Below are 22,775 nucleotides of genomic sequence, written 5' to 3'. Positions count from 1 at the left end.
GTCTTTGGTGTGTAATGTTGAACAAGTTAAATGAGAAACATAGCATGAATACCTCTAAGCCAGTGGTTCTCAACCTTCCTAATGCCGAGACCCTTTAATACAGTTCCTCATGTTGTGGTGACCCCCAATTTCATTGTTACAAATTGAACATAATTAAAGCATAGTGATTAATCACAAAAACAATATGTAATTATATATGTGTTTTCCGATGGTCTTAGGTGATCCCTGTGAAAGGGTCGTTCGACCCCCAAAGGGGTCTCAACCCACAGGTTGAGAACCACTGCTCTAAGCAGTTTAGAACAGCACTAGCACTTTTTAAGAACTCAATAAACAGCAAAATACCTGCCAATATTATAATATTTAGAACAATTATTTTGATTTTGGGAAGCCTTTCTGATCTCTATTTTTGTACCAATTCAGTGAAATAGACTAATCTAGAAAGAGTTTCTTAGGCTTTTCTGTGTCATCCTGATTAAGCTCTCTTCATACAGCACAATCCCTGGTAAAGATGAGCTGGGGTGGGGCGGGATGGAGACAGAGGGTTCCAACATAGAGCCATGCTGTGGCAACTTCCTAGAACATGGGCAATGCTTCCCAAGCATGCAGCTTGAAACTGTGAAGCATTTTGCATTCCTTTTCCACAATTTGTAGTTTGAATTTGAGGTCAATAGATATAGTCCTTGGTTTTGACTCTTTGGAGAACTTAAGTCTACCAAACAAACAAAAGACTTTGCAATAGCACCACCAAAGCTGTTATAAGGAAGAGACTTCAGAACTCTAACTTTAATTTTAGAAATTATATATTTAGAAATAAATAACAATGTATTTTAGACAAATTAAATACAATTTTTAAAACTTTCCAGAGTGAAGCTTTGGAAGTGACAACATTCAGGCACTAATTTTGATAATGGATAGTATAAACAACATATGGTAGCATTTATGAAAATATATAATGATCAAATTAATTCATTAGACATTTGTATTTCTGTCATGTTCTTGCATAGGTGTTTCCTTATTCTGCAGGATCAATCGTTCTTTTGGTGACACACCATATAGCAGATGGAAAACATTAACTACTATTTTCCATACTTGTCAAAAAAGTTTTGTAATCATTACTTTAATTACTTACATATATTCTACTAAGTCACAGAAAAGAAAATATTAATAATAAAGTGAGCCCTAGCTGGTTTGACTCAGTGGATAAAGCATCGGCCTGCGGACTGCAGGGTCCCAGGTTCGATTCCGTTAAAGGGCATGTACCTTGGTTGTGGGCACATCCCCAGATGGGGGTGTGCAGGAGACAGCTAATCGATGTTTCTTTCTCATCGAAGTTTCAAATTCTCTATCCCTCTCCCTTCCTCTCTGTAAAAAATCAATAAAATATATTTAAAAAAATAATAAAGCGAACCATTGGTGTTAAATGAAAAATAAGCTTTAAAATGAAAATAAATATGAATCAGATCTTGAGCTGAGTAACAATTTTAAATTAAAAGCCATCAATAATAATAAAAGAGTAATATGCTAATTAAACCGGCCGTCCTTCCAGACAACTTTCCAGATGAAGCCGGGGCTTCCAGGGAAGCCTGGGTCCCGGGTGCCAGAGGGAAGCCAGTGCCAGCAAGCGGGGGAAGGAAGGCCTACTCTTGCAAGAATTTTGTGCATTGAGCCTCTAGTAGAGAAATAAAATGGTAGGGTTTTGATTTTGCTTTCTTAAATCTTTATGCAACAATTCTATATATTTTTAGCATCTAAAAAGCACAAGCTATATCTTATACTTCACAAGTCATCTCTGAGAGCTGGTAAAAATTTGTCAACACAAATTTGTTAATTAATCAATAAAGAATATTTTGAGGCTATTGGTCTGATTTTATCATTGGAACTAAGTCAGCCAAGACCTCCACTTAAAAAAAAAAATCTTTATTGTCGAGAGTATTACAGATGTCCCCCCACTCTCTTTTTCTCCCCATTGTCCTCTTCCACCCAGATCCCGCCCTGTCCCAGGCCTTCACCACCCTAATGTCTGTGACCATGGGTAATGCAAATATGCATATAAATTCTTTGGTTAATCTCTTCCCTCTGAGATTTGTCAGTCTGTTCCATGTTTCCATGTCTCTGGTTCTATTTTATTAATCAGTTTATGTTATTCATTAGATTCCTTGCTCATTTATTCTGATTTTTAGATTCAATTGTTGATAGATATGTATTTTTTGCCATTTTATTGCTCAAAATTTTTTTCATAGAATAATGCTTTATTTAACAATCTTAGAATATGTTCTTTTGGCTTTCAGTCTTGAAAAATGAGTGGTAAATCAAAGATTTGTTTCCTGTTCTATGAGTATGTGTGGTTGTATATATGCATCTATAGATGCTTTTGCTTGTTATAGTCATTTTAGCCCCACTTTATTTAATATATAAAGTCTTATTATTCTAACAATGCTAAAATCTGAATTAAATATTCCCTGAGTCTAACAACCTCTTCTCCCAAACCTGCCTGCCCCCCTCCCTCCTCTAAGTCTGTTCCTCAGCCTCCATTAATGCTAGGTCTTCAGAGACAACCAGCATCCACATTGAGAATCTAGAAATGAATGTTAGATGTTAAGTCCCTGTGACTTATGTACCCTCTAGCTGAAGAGTTTCTCTGGGAGCTATATATATGTGGGAGGTCTTGGCAGTTACTCTTCAGAGTTGTGCACTTTGAATTGTAGATACCTCTTCTTGAAGCTCAGGTGTTGTGATGTTGCTATCTTCTGGAACCACAGAGGCATGAAGCTGGAGACCTTGGCTCTCAGGGGAGTCAGTCAATATAAGCTTATTGTTCTCTTCTTTGTCTTCCATCCTACTTGCCTTGTCAGATTCTGAAAAAACCTGAGGGATCATCTAGGTGGGGGAAGTACAAAGATCTGGGTTCAGATTGTTGGTGTTTTCCTTTTCTCTGTCCTCAGAAGTTCTTACTGGCTTCTGTGGTGGCTGTGGGTCAAGAGAAACCTCCAACGTGGCCCTGGAACTAAGACTTGGAGTCCCAGCCTCCAAGGAGGCCCTAGGGCTGGTGGGTGAACCATGTTCAGAGGCTGTAGGACTGGAGGGTATGTTCCCTGAGGAGATCCTAGAGCTGGGAGTAGCTCTGGGTGGAGGAGGCCTATTAAAGGGTGCTGAGGTCCTCTAGACAGGGGCTCTCTTCTTTGGTTGTTAAGACCCTTCACTTGAGGTTCAGGTTCAGAGGACAACTTCTGGGAGAGATGCAGGCTGTTCTGAAGGAATTAGGGCTCTGCCTGGGGATGGAGCTGGGGAACCAGGGAAAACTTCCTCCTGGGACTCACCACCCTCAGTGGGCTGGGTAGTAGAGGGCTGGGCTTGGGTAGAGCCATTGCAGGCTGGTAGAGGCTCTTCCCTCAGAGGAGTTTGCTTCAGCCTCTTTGTCTATTTCCTTTTCTTTTAATGGCTCTTCTTTAATCTCAGAGTTATCTTCTCCCTGAGCTGGATCTGATGTTAGCTCTTCTTCACTTGCTGAGATGGAGTCCCTCTCAATTATCAAGGAAAGTGTAGAGAGACTGATAGGTGAGGTAGGAGGGCTAGAGACTGTAGATGTTTGAACTGGGGAAGAGATGACTGAAGAGTGTCTGCTGCTGCTTGATAGTCCCTTCACCACAAAGACTTTGTTGGAATGTTGCTTCTCCAGTTTGCTCATCACTTCATAGAGATTGTAGTTCAGTTTGCTCATTTCCCTGTAGAAGACATCCTTCAAGTTGGAAATGTTTTGAAAGATGGTCACAGAACAGCCTATATGACTATTATAAAGAACAGGTAGCTCCTCTAGTAGTTCCTGGTTCAGATCTCTTTTTTTTTTTAATTAAATCTTTATTGTTCAGATTATTATATTTGTTCCTCTTTTTTCCCCATATAACTCCCCTCCTTCCAGCTCCCACCCCACCCTCCACCCTCACTCCCCACCCACTGTCCTCATCTATAGGTGCACGATTTTTGTCCAGTCTCTTCCCGCATCTCCCACACCCCTTTTCCCCCCAAGAATAGTCAGTTCATTCCCTTTCTATGTCCCTGATTCTATTATAATCACCAGTTCATTCTGTACATCAGGTTATTTATTCACTTGATTCTTAGATTCACTTGTTGATAGATGGATATTTGTTGTTCATAATTTGTATCTTTACCTTTTTCTTCTTCTTCCTCTTCTTAAAGGATACCTTTCAGCATTTCATATAATACTGGTTTGGTAGTGATGAACTCCTTTAGCTTTTCCTTATCTGTGAAGCTCTTTATCTGACCTTCAACTCTGAATGATAGCTTTGCTGGATAAAGTAATCTTGGTTGTAGGTTCTTGGTATTCATCACCTTGAATATTTCTTGCCATTCCCTTCTGGCCTGCAAAGTTTCTGTTGAGAAATCAGCTGACAGTTGTATGGGTATTCCCTTGTAGGTAACTGACTTTCTTTCTCTTGCTGCTTTTAAGATTCTTTCTTTGTCTTTTGCTCTTGGCATTTTAATTATGATGTGTCTTGGTGTGGCCCTCTTTGGATTCCTTTTGTTTGGGGTTCTCTGCGCTTCCTGGACCTGTAAGTCTATTTCTTTCACCAGGTGAGGGAAGTTTTCTGTCATTATTTCTTCAAATAGGTTTTCAATATCTTGCTCTCTCTCATCTTCTGGTACCCCTATAATTCTGATGTTGGTACGTTTGAAGGTGTCCCAGAGGCTCCTTACGCTATCTTCATTTTTTTGGGTTCTTTTTTCATTTTGCTTTTCCAGTTGGGTGTTTCTCGCTTCTTCGCATTTCAAATCTTTGACTTGATTCTTAAGCTCCTCTGGTCTGCTGTTGGGAGTCTGTATAATATTCTTTATTTCAGTTAGTGTATGCTTACTTTCTAGATGGTCCTTTATCACACCATCGAGGGTCTCATTAAATTTCCTGTACATCTCATCAAGTTTATCGACAGACTCTAGAAGCCTCTTGAGAGACCTCAAAAGTGTGGTTCTGAACTCAATATCCTCCCTTGATAGTTTTGTCCTGTTTCTTTGTCTCCGCATCTTTTTACGCTTTCTTGGTACACCCCCTAGTGGTCTTTGTGCACAGTCTTGTTGTAGTTAAGCCTTGATTGTTATAGTTAATACTAGAGGGATTTGACCTCCAGGCCGACTGGCTGTGATAATCAGCTGTGTTTGCAGTGGAAGAACTTGTGTCCTCTAGGGAGGTACTAATCTAGCCTTTGCCTGAGGCTATCCAGCAAATGCCTCTGTGCAGGGCTTGGGCGGGGCGGGTCCCATGGGATCAACAGGGCGGAGGAGGGAGCAGTTATGGCTGCTCTCAGTTCGTCCCCAGGGGCTCTGCCTCTCTGTCCCAGCAACAGCTGCAAACCTCAGAGGGACCGTAGCCAGACAGTCCTTCTTCTCCCGTTTGAGTCTGGGTCCCTAGAGACTCGCCCGGATCTGGAGCTCTGAGTCTGAAGCTCCCTCCGGATTGAAACAGACAACCACGCCCTCAGCCACCAGCCTGCGCCGCGTGCACTCCGCACCTTAGTATTTTACTTCAGCACTGCGCCTCCTCTGATTCTTGGTTCCTCCTAGTTGTAGAACTTCCATTCAGCCAGCCTTCCTATGGTTCTGGATGATGTCCGTTCCGTCTTTTAGTTGTATTTTTGAAGTGGTTGTTCGAGGCAGCAAACTCCAGCGTTAACCTATGCTGCCATCTTGGGTTTTTTTTGGTTCAGATCTTCAAACACAAGGTGGGCCTTCTTGAATTCTTCATCTGCCTTGGCAATCTTGACCTCATCTTTCTTCTTGGCATTCAGCACCACCTCCAGGTGGTGTCAGGCACTGTCATAGTCCATGAGTTTCTGACCCCGCTTGGTGATTCTTTCCTTAATCTCACCAAACTGGGCCACATAGTTTTCCACGGTCCTCAAGTCCTGGTCAGCTAGTTTCTCTTCATAGTCTTCTCAAAGAAGATCATTATTTCCTACAATGGCCTTCAGCTCCTCAAGACCATTCTGCTCACTGCTATAGATCTCCTGCAGGGTTTCTGACACTCTCTTTGAGCTTTCATGCATCACTTTGCACTAAGGAAGTTCTTCAGCTCCTTGTATAGTTTGAGGCCCTCTGCCTGTTGATGGTAAAAGTTGTTGTCGCATTGTTCAAACCATTCATCTTTGGTTTCCACAGTTTTCCCCAACTTCTACAGTACCTTCTCCAGAGCCCTGCTGAGCTTCTTATGTACCTGCTTGGCAAAGAGGCCAGCAGCACCACCAGCCTTGCCCTCAGCCATCCGGTCGGTTCCTTGGGGGCAGCAGCCCTGACCGAGAGCCCTATGGTTTTTCTGAAAGCTCCTAGGAGGAAGTGCAGTTCCCAGCATGCCTCCTATTGCTCAGATTTTTATTTCTCCTCCTCCTCCTCCTCCTCCTCCTCCTCCTCCTTCTTCTTCTCCTTCTTCTAGAAAACCCTTCAGCATTTCATATAATACTGGTGTTTGGTGGTGATGAACTCATTTAGCTTTTTCTTGTCTGTGAAGCTCTTTATCTATCTGACCTTCAATTCCAAATGATAGCGTTGCTAGATAGAGTAATCTTGGTTGTAAGTTTTTGCTTTTCATCACTTTGAATATTTCTTGCCCCTCCCTTCTGACCTGCAAACTTTCTGTTCAGAAATAAGCTGATAATTGTATGGGCACTCCCTTGTAGGTAACTAACTGCTTTTCTCTTGCTGATTTTAAGATTATCTCTTTCTCTTTAACCTTTAATTATGATGTGTCTTGATGTGGTCCTCTTTGAGTAAGTCTATTTCTTTCACCAAGTAGGGGAAGTTTTCAGTCACTATTTATTTAAATAGGTTGTTAATTTCTTGTTCCCTCTCTTAACCTTCTGGCACCCCCATGATGTGAATGTTGGTATGCTTGAAGTTGTACCAGAGGCTCCTTACACTATCTTCATATTTTTAAATTCTTTTTGCTTTTATGATTAGATGTTTTCCCCTTACTCATATTCCAATTTGCTAATTTGATTCTCAGCATTTTCCACTCTACTGTTGATTCCCTGTAAATTATTTTTAATTTCAGTACATGAATCATTCATTTCTGACTGGTCCTTTTTCATGTCTTTAAGGTTCTCACTAAGTTCTTTGAAATTCCTTGATATTCTCACTAAGTTCCTTGAAGCTGTTATTAAGTTCTTGAACATCCTTATAACCATTGTTTTGAACTCTCCATCTAGTAGTTTGCTTGCATCCATTTCATTTAGTTCTTATTTTGGAGAGTCCTTCTGTTCTTTCATTTGTGACATGTTTCTTTGTCTCCACATTTTGGCTGCTTCCCTGTGTTTGTTTCAATACATTAGGTAGAGCTGCTATGTCTCTTAGAATTGGTAGAGTGGCCCTGTGTAATAGGTGTCCTGCAGGGCCCAGTGGCTCTGCCTCCTCAGTCATTTGAGCTGGGCATTCTAAGTGTGCCCCTGTGTGGTCTGTGTGCACTGTCCTGTTGTAGTTGAGCCTTGATTGCTCTTGGCATCACTGGGAGGAATTGACCCCCAGGCCAATTGGTTGTGAGGATCAGCTGTGACTACAGTGAAAGAGCTCCTGTACAGGAGACACCCCTGTGGAGCAGGACTTGCTTTAGTTGGGCTTTGGTGCTCACCAAGTCTGTCCCACGAGTGTGTTGCTCATAAATGTGGTAGATGTTGTGGTCTGAAGCTATCCACCAGGTGCACTGTCTCTGGGGCTTCCTGGGAGATGCAAAGTCAGCCACTGCTTATGTCCTGCCTGGGGCCACCTGTTATGAGCTACAGAGTGATTTTCAGATGGCTTCTACTTCTGTTGGGCTTGGAGGTATGCAAGAGAGGCCAAACTGTGAACCTTGGAAAGCTATTACTAGTGCCAGATCTGGGGCCACTTATTGAGAGGTATGGGGCATGCTGAAGACACCTTCTACTTATTTTTCAGAGATTTTAGGAAAATCTGAAGGCTGAGCCAGGACAGGCCATTCATATGGAAAACCCACTGCAAACAGCTTGTGTGGGGCTGCAAATTGGGTGGGGTGGGATCTCAGGGAATCACCAGGGGAAACAGTGTGTGCCAGGTTGATGGAGACTCAAATATGGCACCTGTCAGTCAGCTCTGCGTTGTGTGTGTGTGTGTGTGTGTGTGTGTGTGTGTGGAGTCTCAGCATAGGAATAATGACCTCTGCCACCACTTTTACCTGGGAGAAACCTGCCCCTAGTTCTTTCCCTGATGTCAGACAATTTAGTTCCTTCCTATATGTCCCTGGATCCTTTTAAGCTGATGCCCCAGAACTGAAGATCAGTGGGAGTGAGTTCAAGTAAGTCAACACATGGGCCCTTTAAGAGGAACTGCCTGAGTCTCCAGTTGCCTCCATGTCCCTCAGCCACAATCCCCACTGGTTTTTATTTTTTTATTTTATTATTATTATTTTTAATATACTTTCCTTGTTGTTTTTATTTATTTTTTATATTTATTTATTAAATAAGGTATTACAAATGTCCACTGGTTTTTACAGCCCTGGCACTGGAACCCTGGGCTGACAGTTCTGGTGTGGGGCTATGACTCCTTGCTCCTCAGCCAATGTATCCCTCCCAATTAAAAACATGCCACATGTGGATTTCAGACAAGCCATCCCACACCTCCAACCCTCCTATCAGTCTCAATATGGTTTCTTCTTTCATTCTTTAGTTGTAGGGCTTCGATTCAGCCAGATTTCAGGTGGTTATGAATAATAGTTCTTCTCTATTTTATTTGTAATTTTGATGTGGTTGTGGAAGAATGTGAGTACCACATTTATCTACACCATTATCTTGGTTCCTCCACCCATCTGGAGACCTGCACTTTTTCTTTTTAATCCTCACCTGAGGAGATTTTTTTCCATTGATTTTTTTTAGAGAGAGGGGAAGGGTTGGAGAGGAGGGGGGAAAGAGAGAGGAACATGGATGTGAGAGAGAAACATCAATGTGAGAGAGACACATCAGTTAGTTGCCTCCCACATGACTCCCATCAGGGGCTGGGATGAACCTACAACTGAGGTACATGCCCTTGGCCAGGAATCGAATCTAAGATCCTTCTGTCTGAGGGCAGACACTAACCTGCTGAGCCAAACTGGCCAGGGCCCAAGACCTGCACTTTTGACAGTTACGTCCAATATGAAATAATCTTTGTCATATGTTCAGGACTTTAACAAATTTATGAATTACTATTGATGTTTTTTAACATCACAGCTACAGAATTTTTGAGCTACTAAGGAGCTAGGCAGTTACCTGGTTCACCTACTTTATTTTACATGAAACTGAGTCAATAACAAAGAGAAGATTTTAAATGGTTTATTCCTGTTGAAAGGGATCCATTATTTCTCCTGCCTCTCAATATTTTTCTCTTTATTTTATTATTTTTTAAATATATATATCTTTATTGATTTCAGAGAGGAAGGGAGAGGGAAAGAGAGATTGAAACATCAATGATGAGAGAGAATCATTGATTGGCTGCCTCCTGCACGTACCCCACCGGGGATCAAGCCCACAACCTAGGCATGTGCCCCCGACCAGAATCGAACCCGGCACCCTTCAGTCCACAGGCTGACGCACTATCCACTGAGCCAAACCAGCCAGGGCTCTCTTCTTTATTTTTAATAAGGGAAGTTCTGCAGCTCTGACAACTTTACTTTTGTCTGTTTTTATATGGTAACTAATAGAATATGTTTCTTTGTTTGTTAACTGTACTATTGTTGACTGTTTCATAGAAATAGTTGACTTAGGATTCAACTTAAAGCTATTAAACACTTAGTGGCCATCACAGAAACAGTCCTCATTAACCTGATAGCTCTCTATTTATAACTTTTCAGCCCCACTTGCTGATTAATTGACTTAAAGAAGTTAGAACTCTCTCAGTTAAAGTGAAAGAAACTCTTGTTTAAAAAAACACTTTTCAAAAGTGATTTGTGGCAATAAGACTGAAGACATAGAGCGGAAACAAGATGGCACTGTAGGTAAATGTCTGTACTCGCTGCCTCCCACAACCACATAAAAATTATAACTAAAATACAGAACAACCATCATTCAGAACTGCTTGAAATCTGACCGAATGGAAGTCTTAGAACTAGAGAAGTAAAGAAAGCACATTGAGATTGGTAGGAAGGGAAGAGGCACGAAACGGGCTGGTCCAACACCCACATGTGGCATTTTTTTTAAATCAGGAGGGATATCTCCAAGGCCTCCTGTGAAAAGCAAGGGGTCCCAGTTGCACACTGGACCCCAAGCACAGGGTTCCAGAGCTGGGAAGAGAAGTCCTCATAATTTTGGGCTGTAAAAACCAGTGGGGATTGTGGCTGAGTGACATAGAGGCTGCTGGAGTCCCAGGTGTTTCTCTTAAGGAGCTCATGCACGAACTTACAAGGTCCCACTTCCTCTAAGCTCCAGTGCCAGGTGGTGGCTTTGGGGGGATCCAGGGACATATGGGTAAGAACTGGACTGTCTGGCATCAGGGCAGGAACTTGGGGGCGTCTTTCTCCCAGACAGGGGTGCTCACAGGGGTCATTCTTCCTGTGCAAAGACCTCCCCTATTGCAGAGCTGTCTGGCTGCCTTATCTGAGTTTCCATCAGCATGGCTCACACTGTTTGTTCTGCCTGGTGATTCCCTGAGACCCCTCCTCATCCAATTTGCAGCGCCACCCAAGCTGTTTGTAACAGTTTTTTCATATGAATGGCCTGTCCTGGCTCAGGCTTCAGATTTTCCTAAAATCTCTTAAAGAAGCAGCAGCTGGAGTCAGCCTGACCCAAACCTATCAATAAAAGCCCTAAGACCCATCACTAGCAGCAGCTTTCCAAGGTTCACAGCTTGGCCTCTCCTGCACAGCTCCAAGCCCAACAGAAGTAGCAGCCATCTGAAAATCACTCTGTAGCTCATAATGGGTGGCCCCAGGCAGGGCACAGGAAGTGGTTGACTTTGCACCTCCAAGGAGGTCCTAGAGACAGTGAACTTGGTGGATAGCTTCAGACCATGATAGATTACAACTATACCACATCCATGAGCAACACTCAAGGGTGGACTTGGTGAGCACCGAAGTCCCACTGAAGCAAGTCCTGCTCCATAGGGGTGTCTCCTGTACAGGAGCTCTTTCACTGTAGTCACAACTGATCCTCATAGCCAATTGGCCTGGGGGATCAATTCCTCCTGGTGATGCCAACAGCAATCAAGGCTTAACTACAACTGGACAGTGTACACAGACCACACAGGGGTGTGCTTAGAGGGCCCAGCTCAGATGACTGGGTGGCAGAGCCACTGGGCCCTGCAGGACACCTTTTACACAAGGCCACTCTGCCAATTACAGGAAACATAGCAGCACTACCTAATACATAGAAACAAACACAGGGAAGTAGCCAAAATGTAGAGACAAAGAAACATGTTACAAATGAAAGAAATGGTAGCAAGCAAACTACTAGAAACAATACAATGGTTATAAGGTTACTCAAGGATCTTAGTGAGAGCTTCAAGGGATTTAATGAAACTTTCAAGGATCTTAATAAGAATGTCAAAGACATGAAAAAGGACCAGTTGGAAATTAAGCATACACTAACTGAAATAAAGAATAATTTATAGGGATTCAGCAGTAGAGTAGAGAATTCTGAAAATCAAATCAACCATTTGGAATATGAGGAAGCAAAATCACTCAATCAGAAGAGAAAAAAAAAGAATAAAAAATTATGAAGATAGTGTAAGGAGCCTCTGGGACAACTTTAAGTTTAGCAACATTCACATTATGGGGGTGCCAGAAGCAGAAGTGAGAGAGCAAGATATTGAAAACCTATTTGAAGAAATAATGACTGAAAACTTTTCCTACCTGGTGAAGTTCAGGAAACAGAGTCCCAAACAAGAGGAACCCAAAGAGGCCCACACCAAGACACATCACAATTAAAATGCCAAGGGTTAAAGACAAAGAGAGAATCTTAAAAGCAGCAAGAGAAAAGCAGTTATTACCTACAAGAAAGGGCCCATACAACTGTCAGCTGATTTCTCAACAGAAACTTTTCAGGCCAGATGGGAGTGTCAAGAAATATTCAAAGCAATGATCTACAACCAAGATTACTCTATCAAGCAAAGCTATCATTTAAGTCAGATAAAGAGCTTCACAGACAAGAGAAAGCTAAAGAAGTTCATCACCACCAAACCAGTCTACATGAAATGTTAAGGGGTGTTCTTTAAGAGGAAGAGGAGGAGGAGGAGGAAGAAGAAGAAGAGCTTCACAGACAAGAGAAAGCTAAAGAAGTTCATCACCACCAAACCAGTCTACATGAAATGTTAAGGGGTGTTCTTTAAGAGGAAGAGGAGGAGGAGGAGGAAGAAGAAGAAGAGGAGGAAGAAGAAGAAGAAGAAGGAGAAGAAGAAGAGAAAGATAAAAAATAGGAATGATAAAATGGCAAGAAATATATATCTATTAACAATGAATCTAAAAATCAAAATAACCAAATAAGAAATCTAATGCACAAAATAAACTGATAAATAAAATAGAATCAGAACCATGGAAATATGGAACAGACTGATGAATCTCAGAGGAAAGGAAGCTGGAGGGCAGGCAGAGATTAACCAAATATCTTATATGCATATATGCATTAGCAATGGACACAGACTATAGGGTGGTGAAGTCCTGGGGCAATGAAGTAACCAGATAGAGGGAGCCAATGTGGGGGAAAAAGAGGGATAACCAGGTGGAGGTAGCCACTGAGGGGGTGGGGGAAGAGTGACATTTGTAATACGCTCAACAATAAAGTTTTTTTAATATAAAAATAAGTGATTTATTGCCCAGCTGGTGTGGCCCAGTGGTTAAGTGTCGACCTATGAAATAGGAGGTCAAAGTTCGATTCCCGGTCAGGACACATGCCTGGGTTGCAGGCTTGATCCCCAGTAGGAGGCATGCAGGAGGCAGCCAATCAATGATTCTCTCTCATCATTGATGTTTCTATCTCTCTCCCCTTCTTCTTTCCTCTCTAAAATCAATAAAAAATATATTTTTAGAAAGTAATTTATTAAATGTATACACTGGACTCTTACAAAAAAACTTAGTTTCTGCAAGGAGTAGGAACATGTGGAACCAAGCCTTAAATGCCATCAAGACTCCCAGTGACTCATCTGCTTTTCTGTCTGCCTTGGCTTCTTTCCCTTTGAATTAAATGGATTTTTCTCCAGGAGTCTACTGGCCAATCTGAGTTTGAATCTTAACAGTTTTTCAATTGAATGTAAACTGTAATTGAAAAAATAAAATTAAATTAAGAAAAAATAGTTTCCCAATTCCAGTTCTAAAATTCTAGGAAAAGGACTCTGATTGGCTTAGCCCGAGTCATGTGTTGCTCATAGACCAATTGACTGAGGCCAGGAAATGAATTATCATAGTAACAATATCTTGGTTCAGGTGGCCATTCTTGGTCCAATCAACTGTATACAGGAAGTGGAGCCATAGCGTCTTCTACTATAACCAGGAATTTTTGGGAAAAAGCAGTTCCTAGAAGAATGCCAGACAAACAATTGCTCTGAGGCCATTGTGTTTACAAACTTGATATGTGCTCTCCCTGGGTTCCTAAATCATCATTCCAATCCCTCCTTCCTTAGCCCTGCAGAAATAGGTTAAAAAAAATTTAAAGCAATCTTTAGATTTTACTCCCACATCTTTACACCAGTATCAGGATTTTTTATAGCTTTAATTGTGCAATAGATGATATGTATGAAAGGTCATATGCAACACTAATGTCAATTAAGAAGAACAGAAATAAACACCTGTGAATCCGTGACATAACCACTCACCTGCCTGCCTGCCTGATTGCTCCTAACCACTCCCCTACTGGCCTGATTGACACCTAACTGCTCCCCTACTGGCCCAATCACCCCCAACTGCCCTCCCCTGCTGGCCATCTTGTGACAATGTGGGGGCGGCCATCTTGTGGCAGCCATCTTGTGATGATGTGGGGGTGGCCATCTTGTGATGATGTGGGGGTGGCCATCTTGTGAAGACATGAGGGAGGCCATTATGCGATGACGTGAGGGCGTGAGATTCAATTTGCATATTACCTCTTTATTATATAAGACTAGAGGCCCAGTGCACAAAATTTGTGCATGGGCAGGGTCCCTAGGCTTGCCTGGCGATCAGGGCTGATCAGGTTCCCCACCTCCCCACCTCCCGGCCTCCTCCTTCCCTCGCTCCCTCAGCACCCTGCTGCCACCTCTGGTTGCCTGCCATGTTCTGTGCTGCCCCCTGGTGGTCAATGCACATCATAGTGAGTGATCAAACTGTTGGTCTCCTGGTTGAACTCCCAAGGGGGCACTTTGCATAATATATATATATATATATATATATATATATATATACACACACACACACACACATACTAGAGGCCCGGTGCACAAAAATTTGTGCACTCGGGGGGGGGGGGGGTGTCCCTCAGCCTGGCCTGTGCCCTCTCGCAGTCTGGGACCCCTCAGGGGATGACCACCTGCTGGCTTAGGCCCACTCCCCGCGGGATTGGGACTAAGCTGGCAGTCAGACATCCTCTGGTAGCCCGGGAGCCCTCAGGGGATGTCCACTTGCCAGCAGGGAGCAGGCCTAAGCTGCAGTCGGACATCCTTAGCACTGCTGAGGAGGCGGGAGAGGCTCCCACCACCACCGCTGTACTGGCAGCCATCAGCCTGGCTTGTGGCTGAGCAGAGCTCCTCCTTGGGAGCACACTGACCACCAGGGGGCAGCTCCTGCATTGAGCATCTGCCCCCTGGTGGTCAGTGTGTGTCCTAGTGACCAGTCATTCCCAGTGGTTCTGCTGTTAGGGTCAATTTGCATATACCCTTTTAGTATATAGGAGTTCCTGGCCAGCCTGGGTGAGGGGCTGATGGCTGTTTGTAGGCTTGCCACAGCCCCTTGAGGGTGGGGGCCCCCCTGGGGTGCCTGGCCAACCTGGGTGCGTGGCTGATAGCAGTTTGCAGGCTGGCCAAGCCCCCCAGTGGGAACCCTCACCCCATGAGGGTGTGGCCATCCTGGGTGAGGAGCTGATGGCTGTTTGTAGGCTGCCACAGCCCCCAGACACCCAAGCTCCCAGTGGAGGCTGGCTGGAAGCAGGTATCTGGGATTTATTTGTCTTCTATAATTGAAACTTTGTTGCCATGAGCGGAGGCCACAGCCGGCTCAGGGCAGGCAGGAAGCTTGGCTTTCTCCATTGCCTGGGCAACCAAGCCTCCTGCTTGCTCCAGCTCCATGGCTGCTGGCCGCCATCTTGGTTGGGTTAATTTGCATATAGTCGCTCTGATTGGCTTGTGGGCTTGGCTTGGGGTATAGCAAAGTTATGGTCAATTAGCATCTTTGTCCTTTATTAGTGTAGATATATAAAATTCTGTGAACAGCTTTATAAGGCAGGTATTATTTTTACCCCCTTTTCACAAATGAGATGTTGAAAGACCTAGGTGATTTTCCCAAGGTAATATCATTAATGAGTAGAAGAGCTAAGATATGAACCTCGGCTGTCTAATTCTAGGGAGATAATGTGCAATATCTAGTTTTAGTTTAATTTTTTACCTGTTTCATGATGTAATTTCTGCCAGTTATCCCTCAGAGCCTCAGCATTGCTCAGGAAACAATTGCCTTTTGGTCTCAGTCTTGGCGAAGAGAATTAATGGATTACCTGTGCCTACACTTGGGGCAAAGGGTCAATGGAAGTGGACTGTAGCCTGGAGAAATGGTAGCAATTTAATTACATTTAATAACATCCTAGAATGGAGAAAATTATTGTGTATGAGCATGTGTGTGATATATATAGAAAATATCTAGAAGGATTCACTCAAACCACCGTTAGTAGTTGCCTGTGAAGAGTAAAGGATAATATAGAATTGGGAGATTTTTACATTTTAATTCTAAGTAGGTTGTAGTTTGTGTTGCTAGTTAAAAAACACACAACCTACATAATATGGTGGAAAGAACTTTCTGGACTGGTTTTTGCTTTTGTGAGGTAAATTAGTTTAACTCTCCTTTAAGTACCTTAGGTACTGAGAAGAGATAAATTGTTAAATAATTCCTCTCCCCTACATAGAACCTAGACAGAGAGATTATCTAGTTACCAAAAAATGGCTTATTCAGTGGAGTGGCCCAGTTGGTTGGGTGTTGTCCTGTGTACCAAAATGTTGCTGGTTTGATTCCCTGGTCAGGGTACATTCCTGGGTTGCAGGTTCAATCCCTGGTTGGGGCATGTATGTTTGAGAAACAAACTGATGTTCCTCTCCCTCCCCCCTCCCCTTTCTCTCACTTTAAGCATGTCCTTGGGTGAAGATTTTTTTAAAGAAAGCCTTGATCCTCTACTTGGGATATGCTCAAGGAACCTAATGTGTAGATCAGGTTAGAAATAATGGTGGGTTACATTAGGGTGTTAGGAGATTAAGGTGGTAAGAAGTGGCTGGATTGGAATAATTGGGGAAGGTAGAGCCAAAAAAAAATTGCTACTAATTGGATGTTCAACGTGAGAGAAATAAAGCACTCAAGAGTGACTCTGAAGTCTTTGGTTTGAGCAAACATTTTTTTGGTGACTGGTGGTGCCATTTACTAAGCTGATTACACCAAAGAAACAGATTTATGTTGGAAGGAAGAGATGAAGAATTTTGTTTTTCAATATATTGTGTTTGAGATGAGGGGATGTTGTTGTTAATATCCTCAATCGACAAAGAGCTGGTAACAGTAGTCCCTTAATTTAAAAGTATTACCATTGCATAAATATTTTAAAACAGTGACTTCTTGTTGTAGCTCATGATTAGGAGATGTATTAGTGTTTATAAATATCTCTTGGTAAATATCCTATCTGATAAAGAGAGAATATGCAAATTGACCATCATGCTGTCACAAAGATGGCGGCCCCCAGTCCCTTCAGCCCATCTGGAGTCCCCCAGTCCTTTCAGCCCAGCTGGGGGGGGGGGGGGTGGCAGGCGCAGGGGGCAGCAGGAGCACGGTGCGGCTGGACCTGCCCTCAGCACCCCTGCTGCCCAGGGCCAGCCCAAGGCACAGGCAAGCCTTGGATGGCAGCTGACCAGCCAACGCCTGAGGCACAGCAAGCCTCAGATGTTGGCTGCCCAGCCACCTAGGGCTGGCCTGAGGCATAGGCAAGCCTTGAATGTCGGCTGCCCAGCCGCCCAGGGCCGCCTGAGGCTCAGGCGACCAAGGTTGGCCGAAGCTTGCGCTGCTGGCAGTGGCAGCAGCAGAGGTGTGATGGGGACGTCGCCTTCCCCTGATGGCCGGGTCACCTCCCACCCCTGAGGGCTCCCAGGCTGTGAGAAGGGGCAGGCCAGGCTGAGGTAGCCCCCTCCAGTGCATGAATTTTCATGCACTGGGCCTCTAGTGTCTAAATCAAATTGGAGGATTTCCTTTTTTAAGAAATTAACTATCTTTCACCAATTAGATTATTGAAGTCAAATGTTCCTGATTTTATCATTTCCCTGAACTAGCTACATTATGACAGAATTAAAACATTAATCTAATACTAGAGGCTCGGTGCACAAAATTTGTGCACTGGGGTGGTGTTCCTCAGCCCAGCCTTCACCCTCTCCAATTTGGGACCCCTTGGGGGATGTCCAACTGCTGGTTTAGGCCCAATCCCACAGGCAACCGGACATCCCTCTCACAGTCTGGGCCTGCTGGCTCCTAACTGCTCACCTGCCTGCCTGCCTGATCGCCCCCAACTGCCCTCCCCTGCCGGCCTGGTCAACCATAACTTCCCTCCCCTGCATGACTGGTCCCCCCCAACTGCCCTCCCTCCCCCGCTGGCCCAGTTGCCCCCAACTGCCCTACTCTGCTGGTCTGATTGCCCACAACTACCCTCCCCTGCTGGCTATTTGTAGTGGCCATATTGTGACCACATGGGGTGACCATCTTGTGCAAGGGCATGATGGTCAATTTGCATATTACCTCTTTTTATATAGGATAAGATTGGGGCTTTACATAGGCATAAATTCACAGCAGTGGCTGGACCAAATACTTTCCACTTCATGCCACTTTCTGTCAGTAAAATTAAGACACCTGTGATTTCATGAGCCATCTATATTCATCACAACATCTCCAAAGATGAATTCAAGAATTTATGTAATCTCAATAAAAATCTTTTTTTTTCAGTACCATGGGTGATACCAGAATACAATGTGTTTTAAATACTGAGAGATGTTGTTAGTATTTAGCAGAGTCATATAGAATGTTTGAATTTTCCCTTTTATCTGGCCAATGAAATAATATAATAATTCCCTGTAAGGTCAGCAGTCACATTGTAAATTTGAATATTTGTGAGCAGAGTTCCCCTGTGGCTCACTCTAAACAGGTGTCAGAATCCAGAATGTGATATTATAACATCTTTTAAATAAAAATGAAATGATGAGTCCTTCCACATTTCTCTGGCAATAAAAGGAAAAACTAATTATATTTTTCTTTTAGAAAAAATAAAATATGAAAGAAAAATCTAAAATTTCCAATAATCTGAATATCTTTCAATGAAGTTCATTTCTTAATATCCAGTGGTTTTATTTACTAGGTATACAAGCTTCTACTTTGAAAATGTACTTTGCAAAAATAATGCAAAAATAGTAAAATCACCCTTGAAAACAGCAACTGCATTTTGTAATTTTATTTATCATGAATTTATTTGAAACTAAACTGTAGCCATATCAAAAACATGTTCACTTTGAGCCTACTTGGGTCACCTAAATGGGTAATTTTAAGGGTTTCTTTATAAATATAAACAGTGTAAATAACCAAGCATTAGTGAAGTCCCTATGATGTTTTTTTTTTTTAATTAAATCTTTATTGTTCAGATTATTACATTTGTTCCTCTTTTTTCCCCCCATAACTCCCCTCCTTCCAGCTCCCACCCCACCCTCCACCCTCACTCCCCACCCACTGTGTTCATCCATAGGTGCATGATTTTTGTCCAGTCACTTCCCGCATCTCCCACACCCCTTTTCCCCCCAAGAATAGTCAGTCTATTCCCTTTCTATGTCCCTGATTCTATTATAATCACCAGTTCATTCTGTACATCAGGTTATTTATTCACTTGATTCTTAGATTCATTTGTTGATAGATGCATGTTTGTTGTTCATAATTTGTATCTTTACCTTTTTCTTCTTCTTCCTCTTCTTAAAGGATACCTTTCAGCATTTCATATAATACTGGTTTGGCGGTGATGAACTCTTTTAGCTTTTCCTTATCTGTGAAGCTCTTTATCTGACCTTCAATTCTGAATGATAGCTTTGCTGGATAAAGTAATCTTGGTTGTAGGTTCTTGGTATTCATCACTTTGAATATTTCTTGCCATTCCCTTCTGGCCTGCAAAGTTTCTGTTGAGAAATCAGCTGACAGTCGTATGGGTATTCCCTTGTAGGTAATTGAGCCTCTTTCTCTTGCTGCTTTTAAGATTTTCTCTTTGTCTTTTGCTCTTGGCATTTTAATGATGATGTGTCTTGGTGTGGTCCTCTTTGGATTCCTTTTGTTTGGGGTTCTCTGCGCTTCTTGGACCTGTAAGTCCATTTCTTTCTCCAGATGGGGGAAGTTTTCTGCCATTATTTCTTGAAATAGGTTTTCAATATCTTGCTGTCTCTCATCTTCTGGCACTCCAATAATTCTGATATTAGTCCGCTTAAAGCTGTCCCAGAGGCTCCTTACACTATCTTCACACTTTCGGATTCTTTTTTCATTTTGCTTTTCCAATTGGGTGTTTTTTGTCGAATCTTTGGTTTGATTCTTGTGCTCCTCTGGTCTGCTATTGGGTATAATATTCTTTATTTCAGTCCGTGTATGCTTACTTTCTAATTTCTTTATCGTAGCATCCAGGGTCTCATTAGTTTTCGTGAGGCTCTGCACAAATTTATGGCAAGCCCTCAAAATTGCGATTCTTAGCTCCATATCCTCCATTTCTGTCATGTTTTTTTGTCTCCGCATCTTTTATGCTTTCTTGGTGCACCCCCTTGTGGTCTCTGTGCGCAGTCTTGTTCTAGCCAAGCCTTAATTGTTGTAGTTAACACTAGAGGGATTTGACCGCCAGGCCGACTGGCTATAGGAATCAGCTGTATGGAAAACGTCTGCCTTCTGGGGAGGCGCTAATCCAGCCTTTGCCTGAGGCGATCGGCAAATGGCTGTGCGCAGGGTTTGGGCGGGGCGGGCTCAACAGGGCGGGCGGAGGGAGCAGTTATGGCCACGCTCAGTCCCGTTCCCAGAGGCTCTGCTTCTCAGAACCCCGGCAGCCGCTGCAAACCTCGGAGAGAAAGCTGCCCTCAGGTTCCAACTGATGCCGGATAATCCCGCTTCTCCCGTTTGAGTCTGGGTCCCTAGAGACTCGCCCGGATCTGGAGCCCAGAGTCTGAGACTCACTCCCGACAGAAAACAACAACCGCGCCCTCAGCCACCAGCCCGCTTTGCGCGCGCACCTCGGTACCTTTGTATTTTCCACACTGCGCCGCCTCTGAGCCTCGATTTGCTCTTCTCTTTCCTTCTAGTTGTAGAGTCTCTCTTCAGCCAGCCTTCCTGGGGTTCTGGGTGATGTCCGTTCAGTCTTTTAGTTGTATTTTTGAAATGGTTGTTTGCGGCAGCGGTCTCCGGTGTTTACCTACGCCGCCATCTTGGTCTCCCCCTATGATGTTTTTTAGGTCCATAACATTTCTTTCTACAGATTTCTCTTTGTGGATCTATGACTTGTATCCCCAAACCAGAATTCAGTGTATTTATTGAGCAAATCACACACACACACACACACACACACACACACACACACAGCCTGTTTCATAGAGACTCCCAAGAGTGCTTTATCTTGGTTCAAAAGAGTAGCTTTCAATGATGATGAGAGCTGGAAAGGACACTGAGAGCAACAATTTCAGGACACCCCTGTTCTCTCTCTGCCTCAGCTCTCAGCTCACTGCTTCTTTTTTGTGATCTTTCACAGTCATTAAAAAAATTTAGAAACATGATATTTCTGACAAAATTTGACAATGAAATCCTACTAGCACAAAGAAAAACTGGTCTTAATGTAGTTACATGAGCCACATGCACAGACATTTGGTAGTAATGGCTAACATATGTCAACATTTACTTTGTGCTCCCTCTATATCGTTTAATTATCAAAAGTGTGATATAATGCAGGCATTACAATTAGGCCCATTTTACAGATAAGGAAATGGGCCTTAGTGATTAAGTAACTTGTCCTAATCTATCCAGCCATGAAATGGACCAGCTGGAAACACTATCATGGTTCTAAGCATTCACATCAGTAAAACCTCCAAGAGCAGCCACCATAGTCTCCCAGGCTTATGGGCTTTTGACTAACCTCAGATAGGCACACAACACCTCCTCCTCACCTACTTTACAGGAGACCCACTACATCGCTAGGCCCTTAAGTAGAGAGTAATTAATGCCTGTCTTTAAAAAGAAATATTTTAGCTGCTTAAGAAAGCTAATGGTATTTAAAGCTAGAAAGACTCAGCCAACTAACACTGTTACTCATCTAGCAAAATCTGGTCAATGGGTAAAAGAAAAAAGTAATAATCTATATATATATATAAAGCCAGCAACTGGAACGCTGGAACGACTAGAATGACCGGCTGCTATGACGCTCACTGCACCCAGCGAACTGGCCCAATTGGGGGTGGGGCCGACCAACCAACCTCCCGTGGCCCCTCCCTCCAGCTGGCCCTGCCCCTGATGGGCCCCCACCACCCCAATCGGCCCACAGCCCCTCCCTCTGGCTGGCCCCACCCCCAATGGGCCTCCACCACACCAATCAACCCGCAGCCCCTCCCCTCAGTTGGCCCTGCCTCCAATTGCCCCCCCACCAATCAGGGGCATGGCTGGCAGGCCAACCATCCATGGCCCCTCCCTCCGGCCTGATCCCCAGTTGGCCCCCCACCCCAATTGGCCAATTGCCCATTGCTCATCCCCCCAACTGGCTCGACCCTGATAGGGCCCCAGTTGGGGTGGCCGGCCAACCTGCCACCATCTCCTCCTCCCAACAGGCCCAGCCAATCCTCCCCAATTAGGGCCGTGCCAGCCGGACCCCACCTGTGCATGAATTTGTGCACTGGGCCTCTAGTTGTCTAATAAAACTATGCTTTATTTTCCTGCAAGTTCATTTGAAAAAGGATTCTACTTTTAGTATGTAAAAACCTAGTGTTGAAAGGGACCTTAGAAGCAAAGAACAGATTATTCTACTTTAATTTTATTTTAAGTAAATTCTTGAACATGAATGAGTCTTTGTTTTAAAATTTTATATACTCTGAAGTTTTATAACAACAAAAGATGGCTGGTTTTCAGGCTTTAAGCTTCTCCAGAGGAAAAGTCTTATCCTGAAAGCATTTCTAGCTAAAAAGCTTCAGCAAGCCCTGGCATCAGTTTGGAATCATGAATAACCTTGTTCTTGCTCAAACTGTTTCCCTCAAAAGTCATTTCTACTTAGGCCTTGCAAATGTTTGTGGTACCTTAAACCCTCCTGCTTCCCAGAATTCTACTCCAGTCAAATTTGCCTTGTTGTGTCTCCTGGCTAATCTGGTCTGTGCACCTGAGCAGGGGACAGACCCAGAGGCGGTAATGCACTTAGGCAGGATTTTCCCTGTGGACTGCCAGCCTGAGTCAGGCCCAGGTGGGTGGTGATTCAAGTTGAAACTAACATTGGCGTAGTCCAAGCTTTTGGTTTTGATCTGTAGAAAAAAATTATTTGTTATGTGTTCCAGAGAAATGCAATTTAAAAAAATAATAATAACATGCAGAGACTTGTTATATAACAGTCAGATTGCTT

General features: G+C 43.4%; 1 pseudogene; it reads right to left on the bottom strand.

Annotated features, from left to right (window-relative positions):
* Positions 1 to 2,679: 2,679 nt before the first annotated feature.
* On the bottom strand, positions 2,680 to 6,271 carry LOC139004595 (bridging integrator 2-like; annotated as a pseudogene).
* Positions 6,272 to 22,775: the final 16,504 nt, after the last annotated feature.

Source organism: Myotis yumanensis, unplaced genomic scaffold (assembly GCF_028538775.1).
Source record: "Myotis yumanensis isolate MYYU_CA2020_CCGP unplaced genomic scaffold, mMyoYum1.0.hap1 SCAF_1, whole genome shotgun sequence".
Taxonomy (NCBI): domain Eukaryota; kingdom Metazoa; phylum Chordata; class Mammalia; order Chiroptera; family Vespertilionidae; genus Myotis; species Myotis yumanensis.
This window is presented reverse-complemented; position numbering and strand designations above follow the sequence as displayed.